Here is a 26080-nt window from a genome sequence, read left to right on the forward strand (position 1 = left end):
GCCTGTGAACAACAAATACCTGAACAAAACTGGTCTTAAGAAAGAGAACAACTAGTAAGTGCAGTGTTTGTCAAAGGTATTGTCAAGGGCTTTAAATGGACCATCCACACTGATGTTAACATCACTCAGAATAAAAGAAGATCAGAAATTAAATACAGGTATACAATGAATGAAGAGAAGAAATGACCTCTCGGTTTCATGAAAAGGACATCTAGACAAATTCTGTGAAACTTCATAACCAAAAAAAAATATTCTAAATGATCTGAGGAAAAAAACAAAACTAAGAATTTGACCTAAAATCAAATTCTCAGTTGTAGAAGACAGAGCAATGTCTTGAAAACTCCCAGAAGTAAGTAATTTTGACCTAGACTTTTACATCCAAAACATCAGGCATGTAAGAAGGCAGAATAAAAACATTTTCAGACATGTAAGAACATTACTTGAGGGTGTTCTTCAGCAAACAAGAATGGAAACCAATAAAGTGGATGTGAGAACACAAGAAACAGTGGAAATGATCCAAGAGTGAAATGAAAAAGAAACCCCAGAATGGCAGCTATGCAGCAGGACTAGACAATAATTCATCCTATTAAAACAGAAAATTAGTGAGCTCCATGAAGGGAAGAAACGGATGGATTCTCCTCAAAAGACAGAATAACTAAAAAGCTGGCTTAATGATAGGAATGCATGTGTTTCTTTTCTCAACAGAAAAAAAGAAAGATATGCAACCAAAATTCCAACAGAATGCTGTCTATCTACAGCTTTTCCTCCCTTACTCCTTGCTAAAGGAAACTAACTTTTCCCTTTTTTTTTTTTCTTCCTTATGATATCAGGTGAGAAACACAGAATTAGAGAAGGCAGGCAGGCCCTCCCCCAGATCTATGGGATAAATCACTACAGGTCTCAACTAGCCCTGGAAATCGCATTCTCCTTTGTCAGCAATTGGGTTGAGCAACTGAGGTGAAAGAGCAACTCAGTTTAAGCCAATGAGACTTACAGGAAAGTCATCTGGGGAGCTTCCTTCAAGGAAAGCTTGAAAGACTTTCCTCCAAGGTAAAAAGAGATCTGGTGGGTGGGAGGGAAGATTTTGCTTTAAAAAGCATTATTAGGCAACTGGTAAATTTGAACATGTTCCGTATATTAGATAATAGTACTGGTTTGTGGTAGATATAGAAATTTACCACTCACATCCACAACTCACTACCAGGCATGGGGAGTGTGGTTAAGCTGTAGGCTTCATCAGAGTTTGCTTCAGCCTTTAAGAGAGGGTCTCACTATTCTCTGGAGGACTCCTAACCCGTAAGTGGGAAAGGCAAGTACAAGTATAGTTGTACAAGTTTTAAGTACAAGCCAAGCACCTTCTGCCTAGCATAAAACTCTGCTGATGGACAGTCTTAACTCCAAATCAGCTTCTTGTACTGGCAGACAGGGTGTCATCACAATCTGACAGCGCCACCTGCCCAATCCTGCTTCCTTCTACTTTGGTACAATCCCAATTCTGGCTCAGCATCTGCTTCCCAGAGATCTCAACCTGTGACAACTACATTTCCTTAATTTAATCACTGTTCCATAGTCACATCTTTTCTTATGTGATGTGTGATGAAGTATTTAAGAGTAAAGAATCACAACCTCTGCAACTTTCTCTCAAAAGATTCACCAAAACAGATGGATCTAGATATACAGAGACAAAGATAAAGAGGGGGAAAAGCAGGTATAGCAAAATGTTTATAACTGATAAACTTGGGTAAAAGACAATTCGTATTACTATTTTCACAATTTGATGTTCCAAAATTTTCAAAAATATATTTTAAAGGGGGGAAGATTCAAAAGAAGCAGCACCCATCCTATTCCCTTCCTCCTGCTTTTTAGTAAGTGGAAAAAAAAAAAAAAAAAGAGGCCTGGGAGCTACAGCAGCCACTGGGAATAAGAGAAAGGTCAGAACCATCAGGTATGTCACCTGTGGGTAGATATTCTGTAAAACGCTGCCAAAAACAACCAAGATGACACACCAGGAAAAATAAAAAAGCTATTTAAGGAAGTAATGGTTCAAGTGTGAAAACATACACTTATGATTTTAAACAACTGATAGATTACAGGAGGAGAGAATCCATTCGTCTTTTTTTTACTAGGAATATCATCCTTTTATTGGCATGGGATCATGATACACATGCAGAGAAAGAAATGTAACCATAAACTCACTCCATTCTGCAATCAATATTTGCATGATGATTAAAAGATATATCACCAAAAAAAAAAAAATCACCAACATAAACACGAAGGACCAAAGATTTCATTAAGGTTACAGAATGGAATGTAAAATGTTTACAACCTTTCAGGATAAAAGACAGAGATGATGGAAGCTGGGAGATGGAATGGGAAAGGGCAAAAGGAAAAGCGGTGGAAACGTAGGATTTCAATTTTGATTCCCATTCCCATAAGACTAGAAACCGCTAAACATATTCCACTTGATTCACTTTTTTAAGTTTTTAAGTGAGATAATTCACATTCTATAAAATTCATTAATTTATTCATCATTTTTCATTAGGACATTTATCTTTTTATTGTTAAGTTGTAAATGTTCTTATATATCCTAGATACAAATACTTTCTCCCATTTTGTGGGTTGTCTTTTCACTTTCTTGATGGTCTCCTTTGAGCCACAGATGTTTTTAATTTTGATGACGTAAAATTTACCTATTTCATCTTTTGTTGCTTGTGGTTGTGTCATATCTAAGAAGGCTTTGCCTAACCCAAGGTCACTAAGATTTATCCCTATTTTATTCTAAGAGTGTTTTAAGTGTAGCTGTTACATTTAGATCTACGATCCATTTTTAGTTCATTTCTGTCTATAGTGTGAGGAAGGGATTCAAATCCATTTTGCATGGGTATCTCCAATGCCTCAATACAGCTGAACAAGCTCTTCTTTTCCTATCATATTGTCTTGGTACTTCAGTCAAATAAAAAAAAAACGAAAAAAATCAACTGATCATAGGGCTTATTTCTGGACACTCAATACTATCCATATGTACTGACACTTTTTAAAATTAAGCTAAAATCCACATAAAATAAAATTAACCATTTTAAGGGGCTTTCCTGGTGGCTCAGATGGTAAAGAATCTGCCTGCAGTGCTGGAGACCTGGGTTCAATCTCTGGGTTGGGAAGATTCCCTGGAGAATTCCCCGGTGTTCTAGTGGTAATAGCTCTGGGTTGTCATGGTAGAGAATAGGGTTTGATCCCTGGGTGGGAAATTAATGACCAAGAAAGAAAAAAGGAAGTCAGTTTCAGAGATTTGATTATTGGGTTTCCTTTGTGGCTCAGACAGTAAAGAATCTGCTTGCAATGCAGGACACCTGAGTTCAGTCCCTGAGTTGGGATGATCCCCTGGAGAAGGAAATGGCAACCTATTCCATTATTCCTTCCTGGGAATTCCCATGGACAGAGGAATCTGGCGGGCTCAGTCTATGGGGTCGCAAAGAGTCAGACACGACTAAGCAACTAACACTTTCACAATCACTTTAAAGTGTGCAAGTCAATGGCATTTACTATATTCACCGTGTTTTTCAATCAACACCTCCTCTTATCTAGTTCCAAAACATTTTCCAAGCAGTCATTCCCCATTCCCCATGCCCCTGGCAACCACTAAATGATTTATATCTAAGGATTTACCTGCCCCAGATATTTCATATTAACTGACTTAAATGCAATGTCATCATCTGTGTCTAGGTCATTCTCCAATCATAATGTTTGAGTTCCTGCACTTTAAAACATTTATCAGTACTTCATTTCTATGGCTGAATAATATTCCAGTGTGTGTATACGCCACATTTTAGCTATCAGTTCATCAGTTGATTACATTCAGGTTTTTTCTACCTTTTAGATAAACTGCTTTGTAAGTACTGCTGTGAACATTTATGTACAAGTGTTTATTTGAATACCTGTCATCAATTCTTTTGGGTATATTCACAGAAATGGAACATCTGGGTCATATCACAATTTTTGGTTTAACTGTTTGAGGTCAAACTGTTTTCCACAATAGCTGTACCATCCTCAACTCCTATCAACAATGTACAAGTGTCTCAATTTCTTCACGTCCTCGTCAAAACTTGTTTTCTGTTTTCTGACTCATTTTCAAATGTCACATCCAGAACTCAACACAATACTCCAGGTATAGTCTCGACAATACAGAATAAAGTAAGACTAACACCTTTCCTCTTTGAACCACCTCCCCCAGTAGTCCAGATGGTGCTCCTATGAAGTCGCTCTTATAGTTACATTATATTTTATATCCGTACTGAGTTTATTACAGTAGTTAAAATACCTAAGTTGTTTGTACTCAGCCACATCCTCCCTCACCCCTATAATTATGCAGCTATTTTCTGAACTCATATACAGGACTTCACATCAATACCCATTAAGCTTTCTTTTTAACCTTGACCTACCACTTCAGTCAGAAATATTTTCCCAAAAGTTTACCCTAAAAAGTTCATTTCAACCAAAAATTTGATAAACATGGTAGAAACATTTCATTCACATCATTACAAAAATATGGACAGTGACTTTCAACATGTCAACTAGAAATTTTTCTCCAGCTGTCATCAATTCATCATTAATTTTTAGAGCTGCTACTTAGCCAATCACACTTCCACCTAATTGTAAGGCCATTCAGCTCACAGCCTTGTCAACAGAGAGACATCTTATAAAATACTTTGGCTAAAATCCAGTTATAGTGGATTCAGTCTCCTGACCCACAGTCTAATAAGCCTATCTAGAAAGTAAGATTAGTCTAACATAACTGTCTTTAGTGGGCCCACCTAACACCATCCTTCAAAAATGTAATCATGGTCAGGGTTTTTAGTGCTTATAACACAATAAACTCAGATAAGATCATACTAGGTTTCCAATCATATTTTGAAATTTAAAAAATAAAATACAATGGAAAAGCAATATGTATTACTTAAGGCAGTATGGATCACTCGAAACAACATAGGGAACAAAAACGTTTAGTGTTATACTCCACATCATCAAGACAAATATGTTGTCAGTTTACTGTACTTTATAAGTTTTTAAAATTCTACAAGAGTTTCCTCTCAACCATAAAAAGTTCAATAGGAAAAAAAATATTTCTCCCATATGTTCACAAAATTAATAAAATAATTAAACAGTTCAATTTGATAAGTTTTATGTCTTCTAATAACAGATTATCTTATTGAAACCAATTTCCCCAGTTCCTCTAAGAGCATACTCCTAGCTCGAAAATCTCTTTTACAAAGCCTTCCGAGATTATTCTAGTCTAAAATAGCTGCTACTTTGCCCTTTCATGATACCCACTATTCCCACCACTCACTTTGTCACTCGATCATCTGATGCTTGGTAGTTATTGCTGTTAACAGTTTGATAATTATTATCTACAATAGGGTTCTGCAGCATTCTTTTCTAACTTCATCACAACCAACATAAAAAAGGTAAGCACTCCGACTCTTTTATATTTATATTACATATATTATAAACCTATAAAGAATTAAAATAAAATTATCAGATAAACCTGAAGACATCTTAGGATCCTCTGGTTCTTCCCCTTCTGAAAGGGGCAAACTAGGTACAGAGAAAGAAATGTTGAGGTAGACAAGGATAAAATTCAGCAGGTTGCGTTTACTTAACTTCTCAAATGTATCAGGTAAGCACTGTTTCAGTTTCCTATTGTTGCAGTCACAAATTACCAAAAATTTAGTCGTAACAAATACATGTCTTACAGTTTCAGAAGTCAAAACAGGTCTCACGGGGCAAAAATCAAAGTGTCAACAGAGCTGTGGTCCTGTCCAGAAGCTCTAAGAAAAGTCCACTTTCTTGCCTTTCCTGGTTTACGGAAGCTGCCCAGTTCCCTTGGCTCACAGCCCTCTTCTGTCTCCAAAGCCAGCAGTGCCTGGGTTTCTTCCGTCTCGTGATGCCATCTCTCTTGTTCTGACTGCACTGACTCCTGCTTCTTTTCAAGTCCTGTGATTACATTAGGTCCACCTGTTTCTAAAACCCTCACAACTCCATTTATGCATGCTGGAGGAGAGGGATATTAAAGGAAATGTACAAAAAGTAAGGCTTTTCCTGACCCCTACATCAACCAGATAGCATCACTGACTCAATGGATATGAATCTGAGCAAACTCTGGGAGACACAGGGGGACAGAGGAGCCCGGCCCATGGGGTTGCAAAGAGTAGGACACGACTGAGCGACTGACCACCACCACATCAACTAAAATTGCAAAATTATCTCTCCATTCCTTACTCTATACTAGAGATCTCTGTGCATGATTTTGTTTAAAGAGACGGTTTTTAAACCTCTACAAACCATACTACATTCCACTTAGGTTTCAGCATATGAGAAAAGGTCATAAGAAACAAGGCTAAAACTATGTGAAAAGGTGACACATTGGATGTGAAAATCGAACAAGTTATGTCACTGAATCATCTCGTACCTATTTTAAATGGATTACAGAGTTTAAGGTCATAGATTCTTTCCCAATTAGTATAATTTTAGGCTCTAGGGTTGAACATGTATGACTATTTCAACCATTCAGATAAATTCCCCCAAAGTGTAATATATTGAACTACATATTATCAACAGTTAAAAAAAAAAAGGTTACTGGGGTAATATAACTGACTTCCAGGTGTCCCTGTTCATCTAATAATGAACTCTTAAGGATGCTCCTTGGGCCTTCCTTGAACACCTGGGTAAAAATAATTTTCTTTTCATGTACTGAAAAAAGGCTACAGATACATGATGGGGATTAGGGAAGCAATATGTGATTGACAGCAGAAACCTTGGCGTTAAATGATTGGCAAATATCTTGATTGAACTTCTACCTCTAGAGCAGCTGTTTTTAATCTTTCCTGGGTCATGCCCTCTGTTTTGAGAATCTGAAGAACCTACGGATTTCTCACTAGAAAAATGCACATGAGCACATATTCAAAACTTTTCATATAACTTTTTTATTGCATTTTAAACATACTGCCATTACAGACCATATAAAATCAGTCTTTGGAAAGAGATCTGCAGGTCTCAATTTTTGGTTTTATGCCAGAATTTGTTACACCCAGAAACAAAATTCAAAGTATGCAGTAAAACAAACCAAACTTCATAATTATTTCAACAAACAGATACCAAAATAGTGATGGCTGCAGGAGGTACTGCCTCTGACACCAAAGCACAGTTCTAGGAGAAAACCCACCTCTTTTGCAGAATTCTCCAGGAAGAGCTGGGTGTAAGAGAGAAAGTTTAGGTCCAGACAGTAAAGAGAATACTAACTGAATTTAATGAGTGTTTCCCGAAACAGTAACACTTTATACTTGTACATATTTATAAATAAGGGAAGGCATGGTTTCAAAACTTGGGAAATAAGATCAATGTAAATATTTGGGGAAAAAAAATATCACACCAGACCTACTATTTTCCTGCTACTTAGTCATGCAAAATAAGCTCAAAGTGGAGTCAGTACAACCCTGAGATAGATTCTCAAGCCAATTAGATAAAAAGAAAATACTAGAAGATATAATGAGCCACCTCCCCAAATGGCTCAGTGAGTAAAGAATCCGCCTGCAGTACAGGAGATACAGGAGACACAGGTTCGATCCCCGGGTCAGGAAGATCCCCTGGAGAAGGGCATGGCAACCCACTCCAGTATTCTTGCCTGGAAAATCCCATGGACAGAGGAGCCTGTCAGGCTACGGTCCATGGGGTCGCAAAGAGTCACACATGACTGAGGCGATTTAGCATGCATGCAGAAGATACATTACATGTGTGATCTTAAATTTGAAATTTAATAATATTCAGTGTGTGAGACTGACAACAGTACCCTCTCCTGGTCTTGCGTCATGCTGCTTAGGGCCTTTACTATGCTGGATTTGACAGATCTGCCTCACTCGACCTCCCACCTGCCTATGGGCAATTAGAAAGGGAGCTTCTTAGTTGTTTGGGAAGCAAGCACAATTGTAAAATATGAGACTGCTTCACAGCATCATTCCAGCATCCATCCCCCAGTTTCCTAGGTAATGAGAAGCAGGACAGCAGGAGCACCAGCAGCAGAGGTATTTGGGTCTGACCTCCTAACCCTGGGTTGCAGCTCGGGGTCTGTCCGGCAGTTTCCAGAGTGTCCAGAGGCACATATTAATACAGCTGTGGAAGAGGTGGCTCCAGGTATGGATTCCAGCACAGCTCCCAGCATGGCCTCTGAGCTGCCCTGGTGGGTTACCTCTGGACTGATCCCCTAAAACCTGCTGTTAGGTACTTTAACAATTCTGCAAGCACCTAATACATTGTATGAAATCTCTTCAGCTTAAAATATCCAGAAAGGCTTCTGTTTGTGACGTTGAGACAAACATTTGTTGTTCAGTTGCTCAGTCATGTCTGACTCTTTGCAGCCCCCCGGACTGCAGCACGCCAGGCTTCCCTGTCCTTCACCATCTCCAAGATTCATGTCCATCAAGTCAGTGATACCATACAACCATCTCATCTTCTGTCGTCCACTTCTCCTCTGGCCTTCTATCTTTCCCAGCATCAGGGTCTTTTCCAGTAAGTCAGTTCTTTGCATCAGGTGGTCAAAGTACTGGAGCTTCAGCTTCAGCATCAGTCCTTCCAAAGAATATTCAGGGTTGATTTCTTTTAGGTTTGACTGGTTTGATCTCCTTGATGTCCAAGGGACTCTCAAGAGTCTTCTCCAACACCACAGTTGGAAAGCATCACTTCTTCAGTGCTCAGCCTTCTTTACGGTCCAACTCTCACATCCATATATGACAAATGGTAAAACCACAGCTTTGACCATATGGACCTTTGTCAGCAAAGTAACGTCTCTGCTTTTTAATATGCTGTCTAGATTTATCATAGCTTTTCTTCCAAGGAGTAAGCATCTTTTAATTTCATGGCTGCAGTCACCGTCCGCAGTGATTTTGGAACCCAAGAAAATAGTCTGTCACTGTTTCCGTTGTTTCCCCATCTATTTGCCATGAAGTGATGGGACCAGATGCCACGATCTTCATTTTTTGAATGCTGAGTTTTAAGTCAGCTCTTTCACTCTCCTCTTTCACCTTCATCAAGAGGCTCTTTAGTTCTTCTTCACTTTCTGCCATAAGGGTGGTGTCATCTGTATATCTGAGGTTATTGAATCTCCCAGCAATCTTGATTCCATCTTGTGCTTCATCCAGCCTGGCATTTCACATGATGTACTCGGCATATAAGTTAAATAATAAGCAGGGTGACAATTACAGCCTTGGAGTATTCCTCTCCCAATCTGGAACCAGTTCATCGTCCCATGTCCAGTTCTAACTGTTGCTTCTTGACCTGCATACAAGTTTCTCAGGACACTGGTAAGGTGGCCTGGTATTCCCACCTCTTTAAGAATTCTCCACAGTTTGCTATGATCAACATAGTCAAAGGCTTTATCACAGTCAAGGAAGCAGAAGTAGATGTTTTTCTAGAATTCCTGCAGTAGGTAGACATCCCCTCAGGGAGAGATGGCAGTTTCACACTCTGGAGGGGTTGTCTGGGATGTCCTCACCTGTTTACTCTCATCAGATCACAATGTGCTGCAGAGTGCATGGGCCCAAGCAAGAATACCTGCAGACCTCAGTAGAATTATGCTATTATTCACAGATGAATTTTTAAATGTTTTGTAAAGAAAGGCAGATTAAACATAGTATTAATATAGCAAAATACAAATAAGCAATAAGAAAATAGAGCTGACAACTGTCTGTTACCAATACCAGTACTTTATAAAAAAAAACTAAAAGGTAAAAATGTGATTATCTTGTAAAATGTAAACTATAAAACTTTAAGAAGAAAACATAGGGGAAAAAAGTCTTTGAGACTTAGGACTAAGTGAAGAGTTCACATACGACACCAAAAGTACAATCATAGAAGAGAAAACAACAATTAAATGCACTACATGAAAATTTAAATGTTTCTTGCCTCTTTAAAAAAAAATCCTTGTTAAGAGGATGATGAGACATCTGTGGATGGGAAGAAAATCTGTGCCAATCACATATCTAGCAAAAGACTTACATCTCGAATATATAAAGAACTCTCAAAACTCAACAGTGAAAAACAAACCACCCAACCTGCTCATTCGGAAAACAATTTGCCCATGAGGGAAAGGCAAACCAAAACTACAATGAGGTATCACTACCCAACTATTAGAATGAGCAAACATTTAACAGTGAAGTGCTCGCTTTGGCAGCACATATACTAAAACCGGAACAATACAGAGAAGATTAGCATGGCCCCTGTGCAAGGATGACACGCAAATTCCTGAAGCGTTCCATATTTAAAAAATAATAATAATAATGAAAAAAATAAAATAAAAACTGAAAATAATCAAATTCTGGCAAACATACAGAGAAACTGGATCTTTTGTACACTACTATTGGGAATATACAGCCACTCTGGAAAACAGTCCTGCTGTTTCTTGTAAAACTAAATACACACTTAAATGCAACCAAGCAATTATACTCTTGGGCACGTACACCAGAGAAATGAAAACTTAGGTTCACACAGAAAACCTGTATACAAATGTGCACAGTAGCTTTATTCATCACAGCCAGAAGCTAGAAGTAACTCATGCTCTTCAACAGGTGAAGAGTTACACTGTGTACTGTGACACACCCATTCACTGACCCTACTCAGTGCCAAAAAGAAATGAAATACTGATACATAGGACAGCTTGGATGGTTCTCTAGGGCACTGGGCTGGGTGACAAAAACGTTCATCTCAAAAAGACACGTATAGTACAATTCTATTTTAACACTCTCAAAATGACACAATTACAGAGATGGAGAACAAATTACCCGCTGCCAATAAATAGGGATGCAGAGGGTTGGGAAAGAGGAGACCTTGAGCTACATGATGGAGTTTCTGGGCAGTGATGGAACAGTACTGTACCTTGATTGAGGCGGTTAAATCTAGACATGAAATGTTATCGAAGTGCACAGAACTATACACACATACTCATGAGTGAGCGCACTGAAAACCATGAAATCTGAATACGACTACTTAACAGTATTGTACTAGTGTCAGTTTCCTGGTTTAATGTTGTTATAAATACGTTGTGTAATATAAGATATTACAACCAAGGGACACTGAATGAAGGTTACACAGGAGTCTTTGTATTATTTTTGCAACTTGATGTGAATTTATAATTACTTCAAAATAAATTTTTTAAAGTGATGACATTCAAGCATCCTTATTTTTTAAATTACTAATATTTTAGGTAGAATCAAAAAATATGGAAATAATATATTTTAAATTGTTCTAAATTTTTTTCATTTTTATCATTTTTGGTAATGTCTTACTATGTACATAATATTACAGTATATAGTTTATAACAGACTTACACATACTGGGAATGCAGATACCATTTTTTACACTGCTGGAGTAAGACATAAAAGTTTCACAGACTTCTGTTACAGAAGTTATAATAATCTAAGACTGTCTATTACATTTTTTTTACTTGGGCAAGCATATGTAAGAACAGGAAAAACATGGGTTTGAGAATCAAAAAGAACTCAATTTGTAACCATATAAACAAGTAACAATCTCATCCTCATTTGTGAAATACAGAAGTTGTATTAGATCATTCCCAAGGACAGTCCAGCTCTAAAACCACTACGACTCCATGAGTTCTACAACAGGAAGAAGTGAAACAACCATAAAGAAATGTATGACTAAAACTCTAACCAGTATTTCTTGAAACTATTACTATGGATTCAGTATTGCCAGGAATATTAAATAAAGACATAGTCTAAGTCATCATCGACACAAACACAGAAAAGTGTATCTACAAAGATAATTTTGGCTCAAAGAAAACAGCTTACCAAAGCATCCTGTTGAAACATATATAGATAACAGGTACATGTGACTATTTTACATGCAATCTCACAGTTCTTTAAAGCCTCTAATTCCTGCCCATGGAATTATATTAGGTTCTGAATTGCAGCAAATTATACACCAATGCATACAGGTGTCCTTGTACACAAGTTTGTAGGTTGGTATCTCACAAGAAGTAGACTATCAAGACATCCAGAAGAGAATTACTTTCCATCCACTAAATTATTCTCCGTCTACTTGAATTAGACTTAATAAGATGTAATTTTAAGACATTCACTATTCAGGGGAAGTTAAACATCTACAAGGTGATTATACCACCTGTTACACCACCTTCTGCTATGGAGAAATACCACCTACCTGAAACAGGCCAAAACCAGGAAAGAAGCCAACAGTCTTCTAAGCAGTAAAAACACAACAAGGTCCTACCTCTAAAGCTCCATGTACAGGACATTCTTTGGTTTCTCACCCAGAACCGTCTATCATTTTTATCTACCATTCAACAAGTAGCTATGGTTTCTATTTTCCTATTGCATGGAAAATACCAAATTAGAAAGATGTGTTAACTACTGCAGGTGGGTGTAATGAGAGCAAACAAAAAGATACAGTTAACAGTAAAATAATAAGCAAATCTACCCAAGCCAGACATGCTTTAGGAAGGAATGGCTCCACCAATGAACAAAATATGGTGGTCTGTATATTGCTGACTGAGGAGATTAATGACTGGAGAGTCTACAAATACATCATTAAGAGTTCAATGACACCCAAGACACATGAATGGAACCACCAAAGTAGTATTTTTTTTTAAGCAGTATTATAGACAGCATTATCCATCTTAACTTTTTCCAATGCAGAAGAAAACTGAAAATCACATTTATATTCTCTTTCCAGCATTCTTTATTACTGAACTAAATCAAAATTACATCACATCTAATGTTACCATGAAATAGAGACATACCAAAACAACAAGGACAAAACACAACAAGGAATCCTGAGAAGTTGAAATATTATGTTGAAATTCATGCAGGCAACAAGGCATACCTGTGAATGTTTTACAACCTGAAAAACAAAGCTGCACTGCAGTAAATGAACAAACTAGTATCCTGTCTTCGATTCCCAGATGTTCTTTAAAAAAAAAAACCACCACCACCACTTCAACCTCTCTGAAGTATGATTGTTCTAAAAACAATGTATCTCACAACTGCTGTCACCCAACAGCAAGATTTACTTGGTAAAACTTCACGTTGACATTTCCTAGAAAGATCAAGAACGCAGTGGCATCAAAGTGTCTTGCTGCTGCTGCTGCTGCTGCTAAGTCGCTTCAGTCGTGTCTGACTCTGTGCGACCCCACAGACGGCAGCCCACCAGGCTCCCCCGTCCCTGGGATTCTCCAGGCAAGAACACTGGAGTGTTCTTCTCTAATGCATGAAAGTGAAAAGTGAAAGTCAAGTCGCTCAGTCATGTCTCTTTGTGACCCCATAGACTGCAAGCCTACCAGGCTTAGGTTTGATCAAAAATGGTCATTCAAAATACTCTTTAAAAAAAAATGACCAGAAGTCTGTAAAAGTACAATCAAAGGAGAATGACGGAAAATTTTCAAAATTAAATTACATCCTTTTACTTTAAAAGATAGTACATATAAAGTACTTATCACATTACTTATTAAGTGCTCAATAAATGTGGCTACTATTATTATTAACAAGCTGGAAAATAAGGACTGGAAGCTGATGAAAACATCTATGATTATAGTGATCAGGCAACCAATAAACACTTACTAAGTGCCTACAAGGTCTCTAGCAGGGCAATACAAGTTCATCACAAGCAACTTACACAGCAAGTTTATTTATCTCTGATCAAACAAATGACAAGTTGCACAATACCTTCTAAGCCAGTAAGGTAAACATCATACTACATTCTGCAATGACTAGAACTTAACCAAGTACTTTCAACTTCTTTCAAAGCACTGTCCTTTATTTAAGTCCAGTATGCAGAACTCAAGAAATAAATTATTGACTTGTAGAGTCACCAAATGATTTAAATGAATATTTTTTAAAAGCGTCACCAAAATGAGTGTTTTTTTTTCCTTTCAAAATGAATCTTGTGATTTTTTTTTTCCCCATGTATCCACAACAAGTTTAATACTGCATTTGAAAGCGATACAAGCAACATCTCAAACAACAGAGTGATTTAAGGAGCGCATGGCAAATCCTGCAAGCTTTTAGTTCATTTGTATCCCCTTTTTAACAACAGCATGCTATGAAAAAACTCAGCATACCATCATACCATTTTAAAGGGAAAACTTTACTTTTGCATGGTGTCTGGCTGTGTAAACTACTGACAAAAAGAACATAGTATTCAGCCATGCCTAATCTTGTGATTTTTATAGGGGGAGACAAAATGCTCTCCAGGTTTAGGTAGAATAAGGATTTAGATAAATTTCCTCTTAAGGAAAATATTTCTAAACTTGGAGCATCATGAGAGCACCCTCTCTACTCCTAGGATTTATGAACATTGCAGGGACAGATTTATACAAGAATACACATTAATTAAAATGTTATCTTTCATTTATATTAAATATCAGAACAGCCAATGTATAGAGATGGAATGGAGATTAGCCGTTGCCTAGGGCTGAGGAAGGAGGTCAGGAAGGTGATGGGGTGATGAAAGAGTTCTAAAACTGGTTGTGATAGAAGTGCATAACTCCAGAATACACTAAAAACCACTAACTTGTACAATCTAAATAGGTGAATTGCACAGTATGTAAATTATATACCAAGCTGTTATTTAAAATTTTTAACTCTTTTCAAAACTCAACAAATCACACTTGCTGCATTACAAAGTCCATGGGATGTATCCTCCATCTACCTCTCTCTTACCTAGCTGACTCCAATCACTGACAGTCCTACAAGGCCACTTTCTTAACCAATTCTATCTCCACAAATACAAAGATCAAGCAATAGAACAGGTTTACGAGGGAAGGAGGCAGTCCATTTTGTAAAAGCAAGAAATACTTCACACTGTATTTTAATACAAGTGATTTTTCAAAACAATTATTTTCATGCCATACCAAAAAAAATACTGATAAAGATATCTATTTATTGTAGCATTATGAGTTTTAACTAAGATCATTGCATCTGGTCCCATCACCTCATGGCAAATAGATGGGAAAACAGTGGAAAACAATGCCAGACTTTATTTTTTGGGGCTCCAAAATCACTGCAGATGGTGACTGCAGCCATGAAATTAAAAAACACTTACTCCTTGGAAGGAAAGTTATGACCAACCTAGACAGCATATTAAAAAGCAGAGACATTATTTTGCCAACAAAGGTCCGTCTAGTCAAAGCTATGGTTTTTCCAGTGGTCATGTATGGATGTGAGAGTCGGACTATAAAGAAAGCTGAGTGCCAAAGAATTGATGCTTTTGAATTGTGGTGCTGGAGAAGACTCTTGAGAGTCTCTTGGACTGCAAGGAGATCCAACCAGTCCATCCTAAAGGAGATCAGTCCTGAATATTCATTGGAAGGACTGATGCTGAAGCTGAAACTCCACTGCTTTGGCCACCTGATGCGAAGAACTGATTCATTTGAAAAGATCCTGATGCTGGGAAAGATTGAGGGCAGGAGGAGAAGGGGAAGAGAGGGTGAGAAGTCTGGATGGCATAACCGACTCAATGGACCTGAGTCTGAGTAAACTCCAGGAGTTGGCGATGGACAGGGAGGCCTGGCGTGCTGCAGTCAGTCCATGAGGTCGCAAAGAGTCAGACATGACTGAGTGACTGAACTGATGAGTTTTAAAGAATGTGTTACTACTCTATCAGCAAACTAGGAATCACCTACTAGGATAAAGATGTAGTGTCATTTGGGGGTCTATGAAATGTATGATCCCTGGAGGGTATAAGGAAAGATACATCAACATTTGCATAATTTCACAAATATTCTGCCTCATGGCAATAACAGTGTTTGAAATTTAAAAAAAAAAATTCTAGAACTCATATGTTTACTTTAACAGGCTCCATGGATCCCAACCCACCTCCTACGGAATACCAGGTCTGTCTGCTAGGATACTTTTAAACAAACTATACAAAATAATAAACAAGGGTGAATCACACACCTAAGAGTGCACTTTGTGCAAGCTATTTTTCATCCACATGTACCACTCTGTCTATTTAAGGATCCTACTCAGAGGAACTCGTGGTGAAGACAAATTTCATCATCCTATCCTCAGTGCCTACGTGGTGCACAAATTAGGTGCAGTTCTCAATTAAAAACTTGCTGAATAAAAAGAGATTTCTTGCCTGATTAGCCCTACTGGCTGCTTGCAGCTGGGCTTTCTATTTAGGAACTTTTGGAAAACCTCTTTCCTTTCTGGGTGCTTAAAGAAGCACCCAGAACAACAGAATCTTACCACCTTCTTCATCAGCCTAAGATGTAGCTCCCCTTTTTATAATGGGCAACATTAAGGGTAGAGTAAGACCTCTCCATGTAAACTGATCAGGAACAAATACCTTCCTGCGGTCCTCCTGGGGCTACTATGAGATGTGCCAGTTGGCAGCCTCAGAGCAATTTTTAAGGATCTCTAGAGATGAGAAGAATCAAGAAATGAGAAGAGATTAGGCTTGTGGTATGCACTCCAAAAACATTTTAGGGTAAAGACACTTAAAATGTTCAGGGACACAGATTTTGACCATTTTTGAAATGACTGTGATTCTTATAGTCTATAATCATAGACTTTGTTTTGAAAATAAAAATACTGGTGGAAGCCTTGTTAAGAACAGGTAAAAATAAACATAATTACCGAGACTGAAGAAATTAATAATAATCATTTCATTATATAAAATAAAAAATAAATAAGTATATAAAATTGATTACCCTTCTCCATTCCAGTAAATGTAACTTGCTAATTAAAATTTTCAAGTAAGACAGCTTAAGGCATTCCTATCTGAAAGTAATAAAAAAAAAAGAAGGGAAAAAAACTGGAATTAAAAGTCAAACCATGATCAGTAGCTATAATGTGATGAAGGCAATTTTATGGGGGACATTTAGTTTCTAAATTACATTTTTTTTCATAACAATATTTTACAATGAGCATGTGAAACTGGTGATATGGAAAAACCTGGTTTTTCCTTTAAACACACATATACACTTGACCCAAATAAAACAATATGAACTTTTTTTTTTTTATGGTTTTACAGAAGCTTTTGGGCTAACAAAACTGCTCAAGCACTTTAGACAATAGTAAAGGGGGCTTATTTAACTTACATGCAGAGTACATCATGAGAAACGCTGGGCTGGAAGAAGCACAAGGTGGAATGAAGATTACCGGGAGAAATATCAATAACCTCAGATATGCAGATGATACCACCCTATGGCAGAAAGTGAAGAGGAACTCAAAAGCCTCTTGATGAAACTGAAAGAGGAGAGTGAAAAAGTTGGCTTAAAGCTCAACATTCAGAAAACTAAGATCATGGCATCTGGTCCCATCACTTCATGGGAAATAGATGGGGAAACAGTAGAAACAGTGTCAGACTATTTTTCTGGTCTCCAACATCACTGTGGATGGTGACTGCAGCCATGAAATTAAAAGACGCTTACTCCTTGGAAGGAAAGCTATGACCAACCTAGACAGCATATTAAAAACCAGAAACATTACTTTGCCAACAAAGGTCCGTCTAGTCAAGGCTATGGTTTTTCCAGTAGTCATGTATGGATGTGACAGTTGGACTGTGAAGAAAGCTGAGCACCGAAGAATTGATGCTTTTGAACTGTGGTGTTGGAGAAGACTCTTGAGAGTCTCTTGGACTGCAAGGAGATCCAACCAGTCCATTCTAAAGGAGATCAGTCCTGGGTGTTCATTGGTAGGACTGATGCTGAAGCTGAAACTCCAATACTTTGGCCACCTCATGCAAAGTGTTGACTCATTGGAAAAGACCCTGATGCTGGGAGGGATTGGGGGCAGGAGGAGAAGGGGACGACAGAGGATGAGATGGCTGGATGGCATTGCTGATTCGGTGGACACGAGTTTGAGTGAACTCTGGGAGTTGGTGATGGACAGGGAGGCCTGGCGTGCTGCGATTCATGAGGTCGCAAAGAGTCGGACACGACTGAGCAACTGAACTGAACTGAAAAGGGGCTAGGATGGGAGTGGGGAGGGAAAGTTCCAACTTTTGTTAATGCTTTTTACCAAAGTTCAAAATCTAATGAAGAAATACACATATAAGTCAAAGCATGGCTTGAGCTGAAAAGGACTTTACAGAATCAAGACAAAAGAGGCATCACTTGGCATTAGAACAGGAGAGCTTGCAGATAAGGTAACATGAGCTGGGTTAGAGGAATGATCCCACGGATGAGGTAACGATAACTGAAATTCAGGGTACATGCTCTGCCCCCCAACCAATATTTTACATATTAAAAATAGTTCAAGTAGTGAACATATACCCCAACATACTTTATTTTTTAAAAATATAAGATTTGCTACATAAAACAATGAAAACTTTCCCACATCACCTAAGTTTCTAACAGTTCCACTATTCCTTTACCATTTTGGCATGAATCCTGTGTCACTGTTACTATGCACCTGTTACTGCAATGAGATACACATTATCTTTTCCCTATGGGTGATCATTTTGCATCTTCCCCATGAATCTCCGTAACTTTGAAAGTAATGACTATCATCCATTTCTACTTTATGTTTCCATAATACTCCTCAAATAAATGGGTACTCAACAGATGTTGACAAATTAAACCTAGTTCTAATAATTGGGACGACAATCACCCTCACGAAAGATGTCTGTGGATCAAACACTACTAACAATTAAGTCACGTTTTTGTACACAGAACAAAAAGCAACTAGATTAATATACCTGCCCCTAGACACTAAACCAACTGCTGGTCTCTGGTGTAACTTGTTCAGAAAGGTATCTTAAAAAATAAATAAATAGGCCTCTCAAGCAGTCTTTACAGAACATTATCTTTTTCCCTCACAAAGTCCTAAGTCAACAAATCCATTTACTGGGCACTAGAAATGTATTAGGTGACAGAGCGAATCTGCACAGAAATAGAGGACAGTCCTAGTTCCCAGGGATCTCAAGGGACACTTCACAATTCAAGAAATGCCTTGGCAATGTGTATATTTAAGACAATGTGCTTAAAACAATGTGAAAAGCACACAGGAAAAATATGTTCTCCCTGAAACACAGCCTAGATATTTCAAAGATAATTCTGACTGTTTCCTTTATATGTAATCTTTTAAAAGTTCCGGAATTCTCTCCTTTATTGTTTAAATAAGCTGGTAAGTGAACAAAAATAGAATTTTGGAAACTTGCTTTAATCTTCTACTTTCTATTATGAGATGGAAAGGAAGATTATGCTAGCAAGCTTGCCTGACATACTTATCAAAGGAAAGGAGAAGAAAGGGGAGCATTATGTATACAATGCCAGATATCATCAAGATTACTAGGAAAGATCATGTGTTTGTATGTCTACACTTCCAAAATTCTATAGGAAGAGTAAAGCATCTCTCAAATATTATTCTCTGAAACTGACTTTTAGTTTCCCAGGTATAGTTTTTCTTTGCTATTGCTGAGCCTGTGAATTTATGTTATAATGCTTCACATCCACTCATAAAGTTACTGAACAGTTAATGAACACTTTGGAAAGTTGTTATATTGCTTAAACACACACACACCAACCACTGGGCCAGAGGTTCCAATAAATTCACTTTTCCTAAAAAAGTAATTTTACAAAATAACTCAGAATGGAAGAAAAGCCAGGATGGAATGCTATCTTTGATAATGAGTAGCCAAAAAGAGACTACATAATAACACACCCACCGCAACTTTGTTTATAGGCTTGTAACTTGCACATGCAAGTACTCTACAAAGTATTGCACAAGAAGAAACTGTCAAAAATGAATGCTCATGAAAATATTCCTTTTCTAAATAAGGTTTCTAACAAGGATGTACTATTTCTAAATGTAACTTCTTTAGCATGTTTTGACAGGTATGTGTATTAGTCGCTCAGTCGTGTCTGATTCTTGGCGACCCCATGGACTGGAGTCCGTCAGGCTCCTCTATCCGTGAAATTCTCCAGGCAAGAATACTGGAGTGGGTTGCCATTCCCTTCTCCAGGGATTGACAGGTATAGAATACCACTAATGCTTAAGATGGAGGAGGAAAAATTTCTTGTTTATCAATAGTACAAGCGGCTGTTACTAACTACAACGTCTATGGGTTCAGTAGCAGAAACAAACTTTACGGAAGGTATCTGCTGGGCAGAATAGTTAAACTAACTTTATTTCTACCCAAATTCTATTTTTTCCGCCTAATCCTATAGACCCTAGCAATCTGAAGCTTTTTGTTTTGTTTTGCAATGTTTCTTTTCCCTTCCAAAAGAATCTCCGCCAGTCAGTCGAGGTAACACTTTCCACAGTTCAAAGGTGAAGGCAAATTCTCACTACAAAGAGCTCTTGCTCCTCATCAGCACCCCCCCTTTTTTTTTTCAAATTATCTTGACCTAATAGGGGACGGGACGACAGAGGATGAGATGGCTGGATGGCATCACCGACTCGATGGACGTGAGTCTGAGTGAACTCCAGGAGTTGGTGATGGACAGGGAGGCCTGGCGTGCTGCAATTCATGGGGTCGCAAAGAGTCGGACACGACTGAGCGACTGAACTGAACTGAAATGAAGAGAGGTTAATGCTCCCTTACAATGCAAATCCACAAAAGAAACGATTTTAGGCGCCAGGAATGAAACTGAGATGGGAGGAAAAGTCCGACAGCTATCAAGAACCATTTCGTCCTACAAGTGAGCCTTTCCAAAACGCAGGGAACGATGTTTTGCCCAAAGAACCTGCCGCCCGGAAGCCATAACTTCCATCAATAGGCAAAGAAAAGTTACAAAGAGCTCAGCACCCAGGCAGCCTGCGCGGGTGCGGAGACGGGAGAGCTGCAAAGACGCTCCCTGGCCCCGACGGGCGGCGGCTGCGGTGTCAGTGGGGGCAGACTCCAGCTCAGGCAGGCAGGGAGTCTAGGGGTGCGCCGCCGGCCCGGAGCAGCGCGGGCACGGCGCCCGCATCCGCACCCCTCCCCACGACCGCGAGCAGTGGGCGGAGAGACCAGAGCAGAAGAAAAGCAGGACAATGCTGGGCCCGGCTGGCGACTCTGCACTCTCCGTGGTCCCCAGCGCCCCTTCTCGCCCGGGGTCGCCAAGCTGCCGCGCTAAGTTTGCTTCCCAGCCCTGCCTTCACAGCCAGGGCGGCAGAGCGGTGGCCGCCGACCTCCCTCCGCCGCGCCGCCTTCCTCCCCGCGGGGCGGCTCCCGCGAGTCCGCGAGGACGCGGCGCGCGAGAGCAGAATTGGGCGCGCGAGGGGAAGGGGGCGCGCAAGGAAGCAGCGCGCGCATCGGGAGCCGGGCGCGCGGGGGAGCAAAGCGCGCGGCTCTCCCCGAGGACCAGCTGCCGCTCCGGCGAGTTTTCGGTTTAGACGGGGGCTGCGGCGCGGCTTAGTGTCCGTTACGGGTCTTGGCCCGGGCGGCGCAGATTGCCAGCCATCCTGGCCCGCCTCCCCTCTCAGCCCCCATCAGAAAGCGGGCGAGGGCCGGCGATCTCGTCTCCCGCCGGGGCTGTGGCCGCCGGCCGACGGGCATCCCGGCGCCCGCCTCTGGAGCTGGAAGAGAAAGTGAAATGAAGCGCCTTTCCCCAGGCAACACCTACCCGTCCCCAGTCCAAGTGCAGCTGCCTCGCTCCTCAGGCGCCGCCGGTCCCCGCCCTCGGGCCCCAGGCTCCGTTCTCTTGACAATAGCGCGTCCCCTTTAAGGAATAATCCGATCGGAACCGATCTGTGGTTAAACCTCCCTCCGATTCCAGATTTTAACCGGATTTCTCTCTCACTCCCCAAGAGCCCGACGGGCGCCCGGCGGTGCTGCGAGCTCTTCCCACCTCTTCCCCGCCCCGCCTACTCCCTGGTCTTCCTGATTGGCGAGAAACACTACAACAGGAACAGCAGTTCTCACACCCCACTGGCCAGTGCAGCCGCCGCTCAGAGTTACCCCCGCCTTCACCCCGCCCCTTTTCCTGGGTTGGTCCTACCTCTAATCATTCTCTGTCTTCTACTCTGTCGTTGCTTTGGAGAACTGGCAGTCAAGGCTTACCCTCCCGCCTCCGGAAAGCGAACTTTATTTTTATTGGTAAAAGGACATCTTCCTGTGCACCTGATTGGACAAGGAAGGAGTTAGTCTGCACGCCCCTTACCCATTATTGCTCTCTGTACACGGGTTTGAGAAACACAACCGCCGAGTCCTCCTCCCCACTTTGCCTAGTTCGAAGCGCCTTTCCCTTTAAATGTTGGTAGGGGTCGTAGACAAACTCATAGTCTGTGTTGGGCAAAGACGGAAAGGGAAAGGAGAAAATTTCAAAATCTTCTGATTTAATATATCGGGGAACTGGAGCTGGGATCCAGCGGAATATCATCCTTCGGTCTACTGAATGGAGTGGTTAGAATGAGGAAGAATACCTGCAATTCTAGTACTCACTCTTGAGATGTAATCAACAAGTTTTCACTCACTGTCCATTCTACTCCTACTGTCGATCCCACTGGCATTTTACTACCCCAAAGAGCTTTAATAAAGATATCTGCAAACCTAGGGGTGCCCTTGTTTGTTCCACAGTGGTTCGTTTAAATCGCTTCTATTTAAAGCTCCGTTTAATTCATGTCCTCTGTTGTTATCTCGGGTTTGTCACGAGATCTAAGCTACTCTTCTGAAAAGATTGAATAGATGCCCACCCACCGTGCCATCCTCCAAAGTTGAAGAAGTCCTTACCTCTTGCTAGAGCTGCGTAAGGGGAGCCTGGGTTGAGCCCAGTTGGGCACCAGAAGGTTATTGCTTGAGAGAACTGAAGGAGTCTGGCACCGGAAGCTTAACCCTGCAGCAAAACCTCACGCATGGAAAAAGGAGGAATTCTTCGGCAGCCTGGTAAGGTCTGTGTTAGGAGCTCCCCAGTTTCCCATGGGAACTGTAAGAACCGGAAGGGTTGTACCTACTAAGATTCGGTACTCAAGTGCTTTGGTACCTATCTATGAATGTTAGGGAGAAATCGTTAAATGTATGCCTCCCTTTGCCAATGAACTTAGAGACACTTTGGACTTCAGGATGTTTAGTTTATTTGCAGTGAGAGCCCAGCGGAAACAAGCGGTGCCAAGAAAGTGGCAGCGCTTGGCAGTACCCCAGAAGGGATTTAGGACCAGAAAGAGGGAGATAAACAGCAGTAGTAGATAGGAATTTTCGGAGAGTTCAGGGGGGAAATCTCCTGGAAATACCCTAAACATGGAAGAGGGAGAAAAGGGAAAGGTTGTAGGCGGTTTAGGTGTTTCTATTAGGGGCAAGAGACAAGGAAATAACCTGGATTATATTTATATGGTCTTCACAGGTATTTTTTAAAAATCAAGATCCAGGTTAAGTTTTCAAGTTCTTTGTAAATCTCTTGCTTCATGAGGCCAAGAGTATTTTGTTACACTAGCACATTGGGCTCATAACTCCAGAAAGCAGTCTACAGTAACCTCTGGATTCTTTTCCTTACACCTAACCAACCATGATCATAACCTAACAAATGTAATTTATATTGTGTTCTCTCTATTTCACACTTGCCCACAATAGATTTATTTATTACTTTTTTAGCCTATACACCCAGACTCCTGGTAATAATACTGCTATTGATATTTTACACTGAGGAAGAATTTAGAAAATCTACAAGCCTGCATGTGCAGGTCATTCTTAAGAATGTTCTATGTTATTGAACAGAGCTCTAATTCTAACCAGGGAGAAACTGATAATTTGCCCTTTTACCTTCAGAGGGACTTTATATTTCCTATGTTTCCCATCTCTAAGACAGATACCCATTCTTCAAAAAGAAATATTCCAGACTTCCCTGGTGGTCCAGTGGTTAAGATTCCACCTGTCAATGCAGGGGACACAGATTCTGTCCTTGGTCTGGGGAAATTCCACAGCCGAGGAGCAACGAAGTCCTTCTGCCATGACTATTGAGCCCACAGAGCTGCAGCTACTGAAGCTTTCACACCTAGAGCCCATGGTCGGCCCGTGGAAGCCACCGCAATGAGAAGCCCCCGCACCACAACTGGCAAGCAGCCCCCTACTTGCAGCAACTAGAGAAAGGCCGTGCGCAGCAACGAAGAACCAGCACAGCCATAAAAAATATCCCCCCAATTTATGCCAGACCAAAGGTTTTCAACATACTTGTATATAGATCTTTGTTAAAAACTTTTAAAGGGATCCTCTGGTGACTCAGTCAGTAAAGAGACTTCCCGCAATGTGGGAGACCTGGGTTCAGTCCCTGGGTAGGGAAGATCCCCTAGAGAAGGAAATGGCAACCCACTCCAGTATTCTTCCTGGAGCATTCCATGGACAAAAGAGCCTGGTGGGCTACAGTCCATGGGGTGACAAAGAGTCAGACATGGTGAAATTTCGGAAAGGTGAAATTCACACATTATGATATCTTATTCTCCCTTTGTTTATATAGAAAGGTAAACCAAATCAAAGAACTACCAGTTAAGCCAGTAATTTAGTTTTCCTCAGAAAAATTATGTTACCATGTATATGGCAAATTCTTTTCAGTTCACCATACATTCATATAGGAATTATTATGTGTTGAGTAAACAATAGGGGGAAATTGATGAATGTATCTCCATTCTCCAGAGAGTATAATGAATTTCCAAATTCTATCCGTAAGCGGCACAATTTTATCTCTCATATAGGTTGATACCATCTATTAATCAGTGATTTTCCATAGTAAAATTAAGAAAAAACCCAGTCACTAAAAGCTGTCTATCAAAATCTCTTTCCCCAGCCCTTTATTAGTATTAACAAGAATAAGACACATTAAAACAAAATCTGTTCATAGTAATTTGTTTTATAAAGAAATTTCAAAAAGCATTTCCTGGATCTCTATAGAGGAGGAAGTCCTATGCATTCTATACTTCAATGTCTTCTTTTATAAAATGAGAACTAATATTCATTTAGAAGATCACTGAAAGATCTTCAGTTATCAGTAATAGATTCAATTATGTTCAGTACTTACTGTTCGGTATGGTACTGAGGCAGGAAAAAAAAATGATACTAATATATTTTCTAAAAGACTTCCAGTACTCTCCTACTTAAAACTCTTTAAGGATTCTCCAAGCATATATTGAATATAGTCGAAGCATCTCAACAAAACATACAAGTCTCTTATACCTCTCAGGTTTCTTCTCTGGCTACTCCTTCATTGACACTTGAAATGGCTGCTCTTTAGGTATCAATGATCATGTTTTTCAAGCCTCCGTGCTTTGTGGCATGAGGTTTCCTTTGTGCGGAATAGACTTCCCTTCCATGCTTACCTGGCAGACTCTTCCATCTGTCCATCAAAACCTAAAAGAAGCTTTACTTGTTTTGTGAAGACTTCTCTGATTGTACCCGCTCCCTGATTTAATCATTCTTATACCGTGTGTGTGTATATATATATATATATATTTTTTTTTTTTGATTATAGGTATCACACTAAAGGGGCTTCCCTGGTAGCTCAGCTGGTAAAGAATCCACCTGCAATGCAGAAGACCCCAGTTCAATTCCTGAGTCAGGAAGATCCCCTGGAGAAGGGATAGGCTACCCACTCCAGTATTCCTGCCTGGAGAGTTCCAAGGACAGAGGAGCCTGGCGGGTTGCAGTCCATGGGGTCACAAAGACTCAAAAGCGGCTGAGTGACGAAGCACAGCACAGTGCATCGCACTAAAGAAAGAATTTTAAATGTTTCTATTTCTACCTCTTGCACTAATCTGGTTTGTTTCCAACAGCAAAGGCCATACATACACATCTTTGTATCAGCATCATTTAGAATGATGCCTGACATAACTGAAGGCTTCTAATAAATGCATGTCAAATTGAATGAACAAGGCTGAGACAAACAGGTTAACCTACAATGTGAAAATCTAATTAACCAGAACACTATTTTAGGAGTATTTTAATTATTTAATAATTAAATAATTGTTTTATTGTAAATCTATCTTATCATAGATTTATTTATATCTTATTTATTTTTGCACTTAGTCTAGATCACTGGTTCCTGGACTTTTTTATTTCATGACCAATACAATTTGCAAGGAATTTTTGAGAATTGATACAGGTTTAACAACTTTTTTATTTCATAAAGTAGTGGTATAAAAATAAATATAAA

General features: G+C 39.8%; 1 protein-coding gene and 2 non-coding genes across 13 annotated transcripts in view; 1 reads left to right on the forward strand and 2 right to left on the reverse strand.

Moving 5' to 3' along the window:
- FRYL (FRY like transcription coactivator) overlaps window positions 1-21825 on the reverse strand; it is a 260551-nt gene extending 238726 nt beyond the window's left edge. For all 11 annotated transcript variants that reach the window (XR_011257763.1, XR_011257764.1, XM_069594063.1 and 8 more), the window contains exon 1: window positions 21572-21825. The gene's annotated coding sequence lies outside the window, so the exon portion shown is untranslated. The remainder of the gene's footprint in view (window positions 1-21571) is intronic.
- On the forward strand, window positions 10201-10307 carry LOC138443061 (U6 spliceosomal RNA). The gene has a single exon (XR_011257987.1). It is a non-coding gene; the product is annotated as a U6 spliceosomal RNA (small nuclear RNA).
- Window positions 14085-14224, reverse strand: LOC138443029 (small nucleolar RNA SNORA15). Its single transcript, XR_011257958.1, has one exon. It is a non-coding gene; the product is annotated as a small nucleolar RNA SNORA15 (small nucleolar RNA).
- Window positions 21826-26080: the final 4255 nt, after the last annotated feature.

The sequence above is a fragment of the Ovis canadensis genome, chromosome 6 (genome assembly GCF_042477335.2).
Source record: "Ovis canadensis isolate MfBH-ARS-UI-01 breed Bighorn chromosome 6, ARS-UI_OviCan_v2, whole genome shotgun sequence".
In the NCBI taxonomy this organism is placed as follows: domain Eukaryota; kingdom Metazoa; phylum Chordata; class Mammalia; order Artiodactyla; family Bovidae; genus Ovis; species Ovis canadensis.